The following is a 13333-nucleotide window of genomic DNA, read 5'->3' as shown; positions in this document are numbered from 1 at the left end:
CTTGCTTGTGTACTGTAAAAAATGTACCAATTCTGTCCTAAAACTATGGAAGCAGCAGAAGACAAAGGAAGTTGTAATTCAAGGCAAATGCATGAGATGTGTAAGGAAACAATGGTGGCATTGGTATGCGTGTGCATCATCCCTGCAGTCAAAGATCCGTTTTGGAACATAAGGGACATAGTGATGAAGTTATCCAAATACAAATGACAGGTGAACAAGGCCCAAATGCTCAAACAATGAGGTGGCCTTTAATGTGTAAGGGAGACATTGCTGAAATACAGGGATACTTTTTAAACAATGGACTAAATTCTGGCGTCAAATCTCTGTTTTCAGACTTTGTCAACTGAAATACTAAGGCAAGCCTCTGATGCAGCCTGGCATATTTCAAAGAGGGTGTCTCTCTCCAAGTACATGTCTCACATATATCTGAAGTAGAAACTTCAAAAGAGAAATGCTGGTTTGCAAACATTTTACATGCAATATACAACTAGATCCTGTGCTAATTTCTAAAAATTTCTTTACTCCACTTCAGGAGTATAAATCATTCTTACTTATGGAATCATTTACTTTCTTTACATGCTCACTAGGGGAATTTATATACACATGTACTGCACTGTATGATGTGAAAAGTTAAAAAAAAATCACAGGATCAAATCCTCAAGAACATTTAATGAGGTTCTTTAAAATGTTTCAAAACTGCCTTTGAAACCTTTTTTTCCCCATTGAGTCCCATTGTATAATCATACAGATTTACATGGATGTACAATTTACTGTTACAAAAGCTAGAGTAACCAAATAAGAAGTTGTACCACTCTAAACACATGTAAGCGCGTTAGCTCAGATTCTCAGTGGGACTTAGGCCCCTAAATAGCTTTGAGGATCTGGACCTTAAGGTCTATTTTTTTGGAAAAAGTATTTAGGCACTCAAAGATGCAGATAGTTATGCATAGTTGCAGAAATGTAAGTGTATCACACTGAGTATGAGACTTATTATTTTTAACAAAATATTTATTTGTATGTTCTAGGTTTATAAACATAGACATTTTAAAATTCAATATTTGTAATTCACTTGTGATTTATTGAAAAGCTATTGAATTGCTAATGATTTCAAAGCCACATGGGAGTAATAATTCAAAATCATTGCCTTTAAAAGATACATCTATCCAGATCTTCACAGTGGTGTCACTCCCCTGGTCAGCAGGGCAACGGATATTTGTAGCAACTGAGGATTTGGCCAACATGAATAAAAGCAGAAATAGTAACATTTACAAAAAGCCAAATTTGTAACTTTTCTGTAAAAGTGGCCATTATAAATTCCTGATCAGTTAGATATGTAACATTTTAAAACATGCTATATTTATATTTACTCTGCTAATAATTCAATGAAGCAGGCTCCCACATACATATTCAGGCATCTGCCTGATTCAAATGTACTGAGTACTCAACAATTCACATCCATTTCAATGGGAGCTGCTGGGGGCTAAGCACTTTTGAGGGAGATGCCTAAAATCTAACCATAGATGTAGAAGACTTATGGCAGTCTTTGATTTTTCCAAACTCTATCTTTAGGTAACATGATGGCTCAATATGCTGCAAAGTAGGATACAGTGGGTTGGAAACTGGAAAGTCCCCTCCTATAAAAATGTCACATTTAAAACAAAAGATCATCCTACATTGGGACAAAATGTCACAATCATAACATGAGTTGTGGAGTCTCTGTCCTTGTTCAGATTAGGCAGATGCCTGCATATGGCTGTAGGAGCCTACCTCAAATTATTAGAAGATTAAATTAAAAATATTACACCAGTGACATTGACAAGAGCCTTCCAAGTTGCCAGCTGGGAAGCCATCATTTTGCTGTTTATCAGTGTCCTATGGATGTCTTTCAGCAAAACTAAAATTTCTCCAAGGAATATCATCTTGAAGTGAACACTGTGGGCAGCTTCAGAGTGGCTTTCATGCTGCATCTAGTCCCCTCAGTCAGAAAGTCTTTTTAAGGAGTTGGTAATTAAAGATGATAATGTGAGTACTTTCTGTATCTCAAAGAGTTTTTTTACAGTGAAAGGAAGCTACCCTGTCAATCAACCTTCCTCCTTACTGGTCTGGGCTTGGGACCATAGGTAGCTCACTGTGTTGAAAAGCACAGGATAGACTAAAGTCTAAGATCTAATTAAAGATGGAGTGCAGGAGACCCAGGAAAACCTCCACTTACCATTTACTCCTCCCCCAAAAATAAAATAAAATTGCCTCCACCCTGCAAATTCTTCACAGTATTATACTCAGTAACTGAAGGGCACTGAAACACGCATCTGAACACTAAAAATATCTGTATAGCAGGAATGACTCATTTATTTCATTTGTTTTCTTCTAGAGTTTAATGAATCCAATTAATTATACATATTTTTGTATAAGCTTCATTACAACATGGCTTTTGACTGCTATAAATATATTTGATTCACTGGTTGACTTTATACTCCACGTCACTTGGGAATGTGTGTGTACCATGATGGGTACAGTACCAGTATAGAAATAGATGAAAGAACTTGTACAAAACACAGGTCTGAGATTATTACCAGATCTCCATGGGTGATAGTCATGACCCTGGCCCAAAGTGTCTCATAGGTGATGTGAAAAATAGTGGTTGGAAATGGGCAAGAGTTAGGGCTTGGGGCATCCCCATCACATTGAAGATACTAGGTGGTAGTGACTGCAGGCAGTGACATCACTCCCACAAGATGGATGCATGGCTCAGGGTATTTCTGCACTGCACGCTTACCCTGGCTCTTATTCATGTTTGAGCCCAAGCCCTGGCTGCTCTGCCATTTTGACTTGAGTCTGCAAACACCCATTTCCTAGGACCCTGCTAGAGGAGTGGGTCAGAGCCCGAGTTCATGGAGACTCAGGTCTCAGCCCTGTCATTTTGCAGAGAGGATGTAGGTCAAGCCACAGACCTGAGTCAGACAGTCTGCATCATGCCATATGCTATGTCAACGCACCTGTCAGAGTCAGTCCACATTTGCTATGCAGTGTGGGTACCTAAACGCAGGTTTGAAAACACAGAGTCTGCAAGCCCCGGTTCCGCAGCCCAGGGTTTACAGTGTAGTGTCAGACATTTTGGCCTGCCCACACACCTCCACTGACCTGTGCACATTCCCATTCCTTCTCACCACTGGACCCACCACAGAGGCGCTGCTGTCCTTTGGCCAGCACAGGAATGAGTGACCGTGAGGCAGGATTTCACCCCCTCTTCTGTCACTTACAATGTATGGCAGCCAAGCGTCAATCAATGTAATAGCACCAGCTGAGGACATGTCTCTGTGATATTAAAGGCGTAAATTATTAGCCTTAGAAACAGATGGTCAACAAAAAAAGCCAGTAGATATTCATTTCTGAACAGTGTAAGTGGTTGGTTTGTGTTCTGTTTGCCCACCTCACCTCTTCTTTGTTATTATGTTTGACAGCCTTTTTTTCTAGGCCTCATGTAATATAGAGCTTTCAATAAAGTGCTTACTTGGAAACTATTTAATGCACCAGGCTGACCTTGTTAAATGGGAATTCGACTCTGGAAATAAGCCAGCCACTGATGGAACACACAGCAGCCGGGTATAGTCATGACCTTTCAGGGTGCCAGTCACCAGCATTTGGTGGTGCTTCCTTTGTTACTAGTCCAGATGCCAGTGGAATCCCGTTGAACTCAGTGAATAAGGGAGTGACCAATCTGAAACAAGAACAGAGTTTAAAAAAAGGAACCTACAAATAGTTGTGAGACATAGACAGGCTGACTTCCAGCAGAGAAAAGTGTGGCACCACTGTCATGGACATTAGTTAACTGTATGAAGAAAGAGTTTTGTTTAAACACAGGAGGCTAAAGAGCCCTGTGTCTAGGCAGCACATAGCTGCACCACACACAAAGGAGAGGTTACTCTTCTACCTACCCTGGAGCTTCCTAGTATGTACATCGTGAAGAGGGGAGGGGAGCCGAGTGTTTCTTCTGGTGACTAGGCTTGGCAGGATGGGGGATGAGGTGGGGAAGGTGGGGGCATGGCTCCTTCTCCTTTTGATCAATTTATTCACTAAGGGGAATTATGGATTCAGGAGCACTCCCTGCTCCAAAGGATTGCTATGATTCTGTGCTTCCTATGCACTCACATACATGTCATTGTATCATCACCATCATCATCATCGTCACTGCAAGGGGGAATATATCCTCAGAATATTGCCTTCCACAGAGCCCTGGTCAGGGATAACAGGGAATAGGAGAGATTCAGAATATCAGCAGACAAAAATGGAAGGGACTGTAGGTTCCTGGGGAGAAGAACTGTTTAGCAATACGTCTCAGAGGAGTAGTCATGTTAGCCTGTAACTTTAAAAATAATGAGCAGTTCTGTGACACCTAAGAGACTAACACACATATGGGGTTATTCTCTAAGGTGCCACAGGACTGCTCATTTTATTTAGGAATAGTATTTTTTGTGTCCAGAGAAGGAGATTGATCAGTAGAAGTATGTCACTCACTGCATTAAAAGGGCTTTTGGGCTACACTTATGGCAAAGGCTTAGAGGTTTAAACTTCATGTTAGAAACCATGACTATCACCAGTGTCAGTGATTGAGATTTAGGTGTTAGATACATCTGAATTCTCTGGCAGTTTGATGTTCTCAGTGTTAAGATCACCATAGACCTGATTGTCCATTACCTTCTGCTGTTGAGTCCAATGCAGAGGGAGTGCAAAGCAGGGATAAATGGACACCATTCACATTGCACAGATGTAAATGACCACATAAGATCCAGGATGATGAAAAATCAAGCCCCACAGCTTTATTGGCAGCATGTGGATGTTGGGCTCTATTTATCTCCTATGCAGCGATGTAAGATTTTAGTATTTACATAGTGGGAAATTCTCCTGGACACTACTTTGCACGGCTCCAGACATGTCAGAAATTGCTCACGTGTTAAAGGCCCAACTTGGGTGGGCATCTGGCACATAGAGCTATAGTTTAAAATTTTGCAAATAGACAGAATGAAGAAAGAAATGTGATAGTTTAGAACACAAACCAAGGAAAGACAATTTTAGATGTTATGCTGCTTGTTGGAAATGCAGAAAACAAGAGAATCTCTTTAGCTGAGGGCTAGCTGTCTCTTAAAAATGAGTGATTAAACTCTAGAAGCTGGTGGAGCCGTTGGAGAAGTGCTGCGATGGCACAACATCAGGAACTGTGTCCACACAGCTCCAAGAAGACTATGGAAATGTAATATAAAAGTATTGCATCTTCTGTTTCATTGGAGTATGGGGCATTTATTAGGCCCTCACCCAGGAAATGAATCTAGGCTAATGATAGTGAATGGCAACACCTGCTATTTAGTTGGATGACTGTCATCATAAATTTAGCTGGAGCCACATAATTTAACAGTGATTAACCAACTGCAGGGTTAGGGCCTGTTTCCATACCCTTTGTAGTCAATGGAAATCCTTCCATTGGCTCACAATGCTTAATTCTAAGATCTGGTAAATAAACATTGAGCCATATTCTTTCCTTGGTATTCAGGAGGAATATGGAAGATTTCTGGTGGTATCTAGCTAAATACTTCAGTATTATAAAACCTAAGTACTCTCACCAGATACTCAGCAGGTATAAAATGCTGTAGTTTCATTGACTTCCATGGAGTGATGCTGATTTATACCAATGAGGGAATCTGGCCCTTATATTTACCCACTGACAAAAGAAACCAACCCACCAACCAAACATAAACACCCCCGCAGAAGTGAGGAAGTGTGTCACTGAAGGTTGAATGTAGAACTATAATCTTCCACTTTTGGGTATTGTGACAGAGGTGTCTAGCCTTGCCCTGTTTGACCCTGGGGTTGAGTCCTGCACATGCAGGCCCTGAGGCCTAGTCTTTCACACGCAGGCTCTGAGGCCTAGTCTCTCACCGGACCCGCTCCTAGTCCTGGATCTGGGAAGAAGGGGTAGGGGGGCCCGGGCCCGCCCTCTCCACTGGGCCCTAACCCACTGGCTCAGCGGGGAGTTCTCCCCGAAATGCACTGAGCCCACTGGGGCTTTTCCTGCTCCCCATCCTGGGTTGCTTCCTACCCCAGACCTCTGGCTGGCGGTGGTCCCACCTGTAGATGCGGGTCTGGCGGCAGTAGCAGCGTTGGCAGGCCCGGTGTCGGGTGCAGCAGTGGCTAGTGTGGCAACAGTGTCTAGGGGGGGCTGTACGGCACAGCTAGTGTTGCGGTCAAGCTCGGCCCGGGGATGGTAGCGGTGGGGTCAGCTGGTCCAGTGTCTCTTGCTCCTGCTGCAGCAGCTGTTGGTCGGGTGGTTGGGCAGTAGCTCCTTCTCCTCCGGAGGTCAGCCCCAACGAGCTGCTCTGCAGGCTTTTATACCTGGGCTGCACTGGGAGCATGCCCAGCAGGGCTGCAGGGGAGGGGCATATTCCACCCAATAGGCGTGCTCCCCTCCCCCTTGTTCAGTGCGGGGTTGGCAGGCCCCATCACAGGTATGCATATGAAGATGTCTCTTGTCTTTTGGCCTGGTTTTCCTGTCATATACATGTTTGTAAGGCTACGCTTAGACTGCAGACTTTTTGTGCACGAAGCATTTTTTGGAAGAGATCTTCCGAAAAAACTTCTTGCAAAAGAACGCGTCCACACACAAAAGTACATCAAAAAAGCAATGCTTTTTTTTAAAAGAGAGCATCCAGACTTATTGGATGCTCTGTGACATAAAAGCCCACCTGGAACCACTTCAGGCAGGGCTTTAGGTCACCAGTTGCTTCCGAGTGCTGGTACTGGAGTCTTGCGTAGACACACGCTTAAAGAGAGCCACCAGACAGCCGTTTCTCCACTTCTGCTATGTGATTTCTGCCTCTTCGAGGGACAGCAAAGCTCTCGCAGTGCCTGCTGTACTTGCCCTGTTCTTTTTTGGATGCCACAGCTTTGTTCTTTGTGTCGTGGAGCTGGAGTTGCCCCTGGGCAAGCGATGGCCCCACACATCCATGCTGCAGTTTTTGCAGCACTTTCTGACAGCTGCCTTCCTGGTCCTGCATGACCTGGACCCCGAGCTCATTCTGGGGACCCTCTACATGGCTGCAGCTGCTCCATTCTGGCAACCACACCCCACAGTGGAGAGGTGTTTCTGGAGGTTCGACCCCAGTTCGGACTGGGAATGGTGGGATGACCAGCCAGGGCAGTCCTTACCATGAGGCAAACTGAGGTGGCCATCTCAGGTGCCAGACTGTGGGGAGGCACCACTAGGACCCAGAGTGTAGAAAATTGTGTCTGCTGCTAGTGCAGCATCTTTTCAGCTCCCCGTCTCAGTTGCCAAAATGTTGTGGGCTGGCCCTGTGACCAGCAGTGGCTTCAAAATTTCTGCATGCGGAAGGCCATCTTTTTAGAGCTTTGTGCCTGGCTCGCCCCTGTCCTCCAGAGATGCGACACCCACTTGTGGTCCGCCACCCCCTGAAGAAACGGATCGCCATCGCCCTCTGGAAGCTTGCCACCCATGACAGCTACAGGTCGGTGAGCAACCAGTTCAGCATGGGGAAGTCCATCGTCAGGTCCCTCCTCATGGAGGTAAGGAGCTGTCGGGCTGCAGTCCCTGCAAGGCAGTAGGGAGAGTGTTGCATAAGAGGGACACTTGGGAAAGGGGGGTTGGGAGCTGTGGGGGGTAGTGAAGGGGAAGCCCCATCCCCAGAGGGTTGTGCCATCCTTAGGAGCGACCCAAGGCTGGCTGCAGCAGCTGGCGCCCTAGGTGGGGCGGCGCAATCGGCGCCCCTGCCTGCACTGCCGTCAATGGCCGTGATGTCATCATGGGGTTCCCCATGACATCATCATCGGGCGCCTGGGCTAGCGGCGCCCTAGGCAGCTGCCTAGCTCGCCTAGGCTCACGGGCCGCCCCAGCCGTCCTGCCCTCACACAGCCCTGCTGCTGGGAGGGGGAGCGGCCTCATAGGAGGTAGCTGCTGGGGTGTTTGGGGGCGGCAGGGGAGGGGAGCAGAGTGGGCACCTCCCAAGGACTCAGGCACCCCCTCTCTCATTCTCTGTTTTGTGTGTTTCTTTGTCTTCTTCTGCAGGTGGTGAGGGCCATCAACTCCATCCTGCTGCAGAGGGTCGTCCATCTGGGAGACCTGGACATGACCCAGATTTGCTGCTGTGGGGGAACTGTGGCGGAGCCATAGATGGGATCTACATCCCAATCCGCACACTGGACCATCGAGCAGCCCAGTATATTAATTGAAAGGGCCTGCTGGTGCTGCAGGCCCTGTTCGACCACCGGGGAGACTTTACAGACATTTTTGTTGATTGATCGGGCAGGGCACACTAAGGGGAGGGAAGGACCTGACTAGAGACTTGTGAACTCTTGGGCCAGGTCTACACTAGGGGAGAAAATAGACCTAAGAAACGCAACTCCAGTTATGTGGTAGTGTAGCCTTAGGTTGAATTTCCACAACATCCCCACTGTGGGAGGTTGACAGGAAAAAAATCTCCCATCCACTTCCCTTATTCATTGTGGTCTAGTGGAGTACCAGAGTCAACAGGGACACCGTCAGCAGGCAATTTAGTGTATCCTTACTAGACCCACTAAATTGAACTCTGGGAGATCGATCTTCGCAGTGTTGATCTTGGGGTAAGTGGAGACAAAGCCTTGGGAGTGCCAGTGTGGATTTAGCCCAAGCACATAATACTGCACATATTACATGCCAAGAAGTGGTATAATTGAAAGTATAATTTGAATCGGCACATTGAACAACAAGAAGAGGGACTTTTGGGGGTAGTTCTAGTATATAATGAGGGAGCTTGAAAAACAAATTTACTACTTACATATTTTTACTAATATATTTCTTCTCTGGAACACAGTCAGGAACTTAAAAAATGAAATGTGAAAAATGGGATCTACATGCTGATAATTAGTGATAATCAGAATAATATATTTTCAGACATTTTGGGACATGTATCTGACCGTAATTACACTCATCAGATGATTAAACATGCTGATTCCTCACAGTACATCCAGAACTTGTATCAATCTGAGTGAAACATTCTCTATTATGTAATGCGACATTGTGTCATACTTTATAAATTTGATATATCTAAGAATATTAATCAACAGAATGATTATGGGGTTTGGAATGGCTATCGTATGAGAGGAAATTGATAAAACTGGGGGTATGTCTACACTACAAAGTTAATTTGAAATAATAAACATTATTTTGAATTAACTTTAATAGCTGTCTACACATACAAACCGCTGTTTCGAAATTAATTTGAAATAGCGGAGCCCTTATTTCAAATTTGGTAAACCTCATTCTGCGAGGAATAACGCCAAATTCGAAATAGCTAATTCGAAATAAGTGTTGTGTAGACATTTATTTCGAATTAGTTGGCCTCCAGCCCTTCCCAGTTTCCCTTGGTGGCCACTCTCGGCCAAACCAGGAATACGTCTCTCCTCTCCCCCAGCCCCGGGGCCCTTAAAGGGGTAGACTTTGGCCACTGGGCACGTGCAAGAGCCAGGCTTGTCAGCAGCTGCAGGCCCTCAGCCAGTGGCCACATGATGGCAGCCAGTGGCCACATGATGGCAGGTTTGGGGGGAGGCCCCAAACATCCATGATCTCTGCACTAGGCAGAGCAATACGGCTGTCTAAGGCCGCATAGTGGCCACCATGGTCAGGAAAAGCCACAGGTGCACCTAGGAGCAGGTGCGCCTGAAGGTGAAGGAGCTGCGGCAGGCATACAATAGGGTCACCAAGGGCGGCACTGCAGCACGGGCTGCCACCTGCCCCAACTTCCCTGCCCACAACCGAATCCAAGTGACTCCAGCTGCGTGACACACAGGGGCCATGGCCCAATAGACACACGCGTTTGTGAAGAGACGTGACACTCTCCCGACCCCAGGGCGGGACCCAGCAGGACACTCTCCCTTCACATGCCCGCACTACACAGAGGCAGGGGACATCTTCCCCCCCTCTCTCCCACTCCGACCGCACTATACACGGCACAGGGGTATGGGTGCAGTCTTGAGTCTTGGGGCAGCTCCCAGTCCTGGGGAGAGCCAGACATCCTGACCATGGCCTCTGTGCAAGCACATCGGCTCTGATAGTGCAGGGCATGGTCTCCCTCACGTCACGGGGGGGCTGGGCATCATCCACTGTGTCCCCATGGAGAACTGACCTCTTCTCTTCTTTCTCTACAGCTGCACCAGCTGCTTGTGCAGGGTGCACCACCCCGCCCGGGACAAGTTCCCTCACCCGCGGCCTGAGCAGGACCACCACTACACAGCAGGGTTACCAGGACCAGCACCTGCGGGCCCTGCACCACACCATCCAGGCCTGGATGCATGAGGACCTACAGCTCTTCTGGGAGCTTCCTCAGGACTGGGCCCTATGCTCAACCCTGCAGGCCCTGCTGCCGAGTGTGCTGCCCCGTGCCGGTCCTGCCCCTGCTGCCCAGCTATGGTTTCTCCTCCCACTCCTGCCTCCTCCCACCTCTTCCTCCTCAACCTCTGCACCTTCCTCCCCATCCCCCCAGGGATGCCGAGGCCCCCGCACCCGCCATGCTGGGAGACATGTGGCCCGATGAGGCCCCCCTCCCCTGAGCCCTGAGCTTCTCCTTCCCCTTCTTCCCTTTGCTTCCCGTTTCCAGCTCCCGCTTCCCAGTTTTCTCCCACCCTCTCTCCTGCCCTCTCCCACCTCCTTTTCCCAGTCTCCCCAGAATTTCATTCCTCCTCCCCAGTTGTGTTAAATAAAGACAGTTTTTATTTTTGAAAATACGCGTATTTTATTTGACACCGGGAAGGGGGGGCTAGGGAAGGGTAAGTGGAAGGATGAGAGGTAGGAACATAAGAACATAAGAACGGCCGTACTGGGTCAGACCACAGGTCCATCTAGCCCAGTATCCTGTCTACTGACAGTGGCCAGCACCAGATGCCCTGGAGAGGGTGGACCAAAGACAACGATCAAGCGATTTGTCTCCTGCCATCCCTCTCCAGCCTCTGACAAACAGAGGCCAGGGACAGCATTTCTATCCCCTGGCTAATAGCCTTTTATGGACCTAACCTCCATGAAATTATCTAGCTTCTCTTTAAACTCTGTTATAGTCCTAGCCTTCACAGCCTCCTCTGGCAAGGAGTTCCACAGGTTGACTACATGCTGTGTGAAGAAGAACTTTCTTTTATTAGTTTTAAACCTGCTACCCATTAACTTCATTTGTTGTCCTCTAGTTCTTTTATTATGGGAACTAATAAATAAGGGTATGTCTACACTACAGCACTAATTCGAACTAACTTAATTCGAATTAATTAATTCAAACTAATCTAATTTGAAATAGTGCATCTAGACCTAAAAACTAATTCGAATTAGCATTTTGCTAATTCGAAATAGCATGTCCACAGTTAAGGCTGGCCGGAACCAGTGCCGGCAGGGCATCAGGTTAGGACTTAGAGTGTGGAGCTGCTGTCTCAGGCTAGCCGAGGGCTGTGCTTAAAGGGACCCGACCTCCACTCCGGACAGACAGTTCTCAGGGTTCCCCGCTTGCTTGTCTAACTCGATGAGGGACAGCAAAGCAGTCCTGTCTTGGAGTGTCCTGAGTGCCCATATTCGGCACATCACAGCACTCGGCCATCAGCCTGGCTGCACTTGCCGCAGGCTGCCATCTGGGCGGGTCAATCCGGCAGACACTTACCTTCCTTCCTCCCCCCTCCCCCCGCATCCGCCTCCTGTTCTGAAATGTGATTTGTCCTTTTCATATGTGTTCATTTTTTTTAATTGTATCCTTAGGTATATATGGTTGTGACTATTTTCTTCCACTATTTGATCTGAGGAAGTGGGTCTAGCCCACGAAAGCTCATCATCTAATAAACCATCTTGTTAGTCTTTAAAGTGCTACATTGTCCTGCATTTTGCTTCAGCTACCCCAGACTAACACGGCTACATTTCTATCACTATTCTAATAGATTAGTAAGACATGATTTCCCTTTATAGAAACCATCCTGACTTTTGCCCAACAAATTATGTTCTTCTATGTGCCTGACAATTTTATTCTTTACTATTGTTTTGACTAATTTGCCCGGTACTGAAGTTAGACTTACTGGTCTGTAATTGCCAGGATCTCCTCTAGAGCCCTTTTTAAATATTGGTGTCACGTTAGCTATGTTCCAGTCATTAGGTATGGAAGCCGATTTAAAGGATAGGTTACAAACTACAGATAATAGGTCAGCAATTTCCCATTTGAGTTCTTTTAGAACGCTTGGATGAATGCCATCCGGTCCCGGTGATTTGTTAACATTAAGTTTTTCTATTTGTTCCAAAACCTCCTCTAATGACACTTCAATCCAGGACAGCCCCTCAGATTCATCACCCACAAAGGACGATGCAGATTTGGGAATCTTCCTAACATCCTCAGCCGTGAAGATTGAAGCAAATAAATCATTTAGTTTCTCTGCAATGGCTTTATCATCCTTGATTGCTCCTTTTGTATCTCGATCGTCTAGGGGACCCACTGCTTTTTTAGCAGGTTTCCTGCTTCTAATGTACTTAAAAAACATTTTGCTATTTCTTTTAGAGTTTTTGGCTAGCTGTTCCTCAAAATCTTTTTTTGCTTTTCTTATTACATTTTTACACTTGATTTGACAGTGTTTATGTTCCTTTCTATTTATCTCACTAGGATTGGACTTCCACTTCTTGAAAGATACCTTTTTGTCCCTCACTGCTTCTTTTACATGGTGGTTAAGCCACGATGACTCTTTTTTAGATCTCTTAATGTGTTTTTTAATTTGGGGTATACATTTAAGTTGGGCCTCTATTATGGTGTCTTTAAAAAGTTTCCATGCAGCTTACAGGGATTTGGCTCTAGTCACTGTGCCTTTTAATTTCACAAAGAAGGGGGCACAAGCTCTCAGTGGGGTAGACCTGGGAGACTGTTAGCGCTCCTCAGGGTGGAAGCTCTCCCAGAGGGCCCCCTGGATCCTGATAGCCCCTCAATGGTGCTCCCAGATGGCAGCCTGCAGACAGTGCAGCCAGGCTGCTGGCAACATGTCCACGAGACGCAGCAGAGTCCCCGGAGGCAGGTCTGGTTCCATGTTGCAGAGTGCCATGGTGTCCCGAGTGAGGGCAAGCAGAGGACTCCGAGACACAAATGCTTTGCTGTCCCTCAGTGAGGTAGACCAGCAAGCAGAGAAACCTGAAAACTGTCTGTCCAGAATGGGGGGTTGGGTCCCTTTAAGCACAGACCTTGGCTAGCTTAAGGCAGCAGCCCCACACACTAAGTCCAACCCTGATGCCCTGCTGGCACTGGTTCCGGCCATCCTTACCTTTGATTCAGGGTCCACTCAATGTGGATGT

Source organism: Pelodiscus sinensis, chromosome 1 (assembly GCF_049634645.1).
Source record: "Pelodiscus sinensis isolate JC-2024 chromosome 1, ASM4963464v1, whole genome shotgun sequence".
In the NCBI taxonomy this organism is placed as follows: Eukaryota; Metazoa; Chordata; order Testudines; family Trionychidae; genus Pelodiscus; species Pelodiscus sinensis.
Note: the sequence above shows the minus strand (reverse complement) of the source record.